Genomic DNA, 2,214 nt, shown 5'->3' with positions numbered 1-2,214 from the left:
AGTCCACAGTATCCCCGCAGGGACACGGGTGATGAACCAGGAAAATCTGTTTCTAGGACAGCTCCCAAAACAGGTTATTATAGGTCTCGTGGATAATGATGCATTTACCGGGGTTTACAACAAGAACCCCTTTAACTTTAAACATTATAACGTGGAATTTATAGCGTTGTACGTCGATGGTGTGCAGGTTCCATCCAGACCTTTTCAACCTGACTTTGAAAACGGCAATGCGGTTCGTGAATATTACAGTCTAGTACTGGCTACGGGTCGCCATCTCAAGGATCAAACTCTGCTGATCGATCGCCGGGAATACTGCAGCGGTTACACCCTGTACGGTTTCAACCTGACCCCTGACGAAGAGTGTGGACAACATTTTTCACTGATGAAGACGTGCAATATGCGTTTGGTGATGCGTTTCAAGCAGCCTCTACCACGCACTGTAAATATGGTCGTGAATGCTGTGTTTGACAACATTATTGAGGAGAATCAGAGGAGAAACGTTCTGTATGATTATTATTAAAATGAACACCAGAGAGCTCAACCACATCATGAATGCCCTGGCCGGCTCACGGAAACTGTTTCAAGGAGTCTACGCCTGCGATCAGCTGCCTAAATTTAAGATCAAGAATTTACCTGCAATGTACATAATCAACACACACCCTAAAAATATGCCCGGAGAACATTGGCTGGCTATTTATCTAAGGGAGGACCACCGTGGTGAATTTTTTGATTCCTATGCAAACCCCCCGGATTTCAGACCTTTCCCTCGGAAGATAAATAACTTTCTGCTCAACAACTGTCAAGAAACCATTTACAGCGGTCGTCAAGTACAAAGTCTTCAGACCTTCACTTGTGGTCAACACTGTGTGTTTTTCTTATATCATAGATCTAAAGGAAGGTCATACCCCGATATTATGGCCTTGTACAGTGAGGATTTAGGCCAAAATGATAAAAAAGTGGCAGAGTTTGTCAGTACACTGTGGACCCCCCCTTATAACACAATGACTTACGACCCTAGCCAGCCATGTATACAGATGGGGTGTTCTTGTGAGGATTTTAAAAGATGTCATGCGTGTTAAGTTGAAAAAATAATGAAAACAGCCTTTGAATCATTAGTTTTGTTTTTATTCAACACAATTCTTATACAAAGCAGGGGTTATGGTATAAATAAATGTACAACATTTGAAAAAAAAAAAAAAAAAAAAAATTGTTTGTCGGGTCATTATTTACATGGGAGACAAATAAAAACATGATATTAATAAGCTTCCCAACGATGGATAGATCCTGAGGATGGTCGCTCAGCACGGTCAGAGTAATGAGATATCGGAGTCAGATCAGGCTCCACCTCTTTACAAGGGGCGGATTTTTTGTAGCGTTTCCTGGTTAGGAACTGTTGATTGGGGCATGTTCAGACAGGCCATCGCCTGTAGGAAAGCATTCCAGCCTACAGGTCGGCGACTATCGGGTACCTTATTAGTGCTAGTGAAACTCTTCAACAAATCAAACATGTGTGAACCTTTGATCAGTTGTCCTTTAAAAACAAATTCACCCTGTTCATTCCAAGCAGTTACCCGCGGTTTCTGAACCATTTTGTGCAGGATATATTGTGCATGTCTTTTGCTTCTGGCCGGCATGTTTCTCAAAACATCCGTTACAACATCTCCCTCTGAACTCTCAACAGGTTCGGTCACCGCAACATCTTTATCAACCGTACCCCCCGCATCAGCCCCAGAACCATTTTCTTGATAGGCCATGGTTAAAGTTAAAATGTTATGATCTTTTTCACCCTGTCTAACCAGACGGAGGTAGCGCTGTAACGTGTTGGTATACAACTGGGCTTTGGAATACTGATTTAAATCGGCCCTGGCCTGTATAGCTTTCATTTCAGAGTCCAGGTTGTTTTCGGCCGTTTGTCTAATGGGCTCTGGCCCGACAACATTTTTTCTCAGTTTCTCAAGCTGCTCCTGAGGGATCAAAAACATTTTCTGAGCATATTCCATTATTAACCCACTCTGGAAGCTAGAAGACTGGTTAGGAAAGGCACGGCTATGCTCAACAGCGGTCCTATAAAACCCCCGGTTTGATTAATCTTCTTTCTTTTTCTTTTAATAGAATACTTCTTATTAGCGATGATCTTGATAACCGCTTTTTGTTTTTTGAGTTTAGAATGTTGAGAAGGGGTTAGGGGTATATTACCACGTAAGATGTTAAAAG

This window comes from Amia ocellicauda, unplaced genomic scaffold (genome assembly GCF_036373705.1).
Source record: "Amia ocellicauda isolate fAmiCal2 unplaced genomic scaffold, fAmiCal2.hap1 HAP1_SCAFFOLD_101, whole genome shotgun sequence".
Lineage (NCBI taxonomy): Eukaryota > Metazoa > Chordata > Actinopteri > Amiiformes > Amiidae > Amia > Amia ocellicauda.
The sequence above is the reverse complement of the archived record's forward strand: the minus strand, read 5'-3'. Positions refer to the sequence as shown.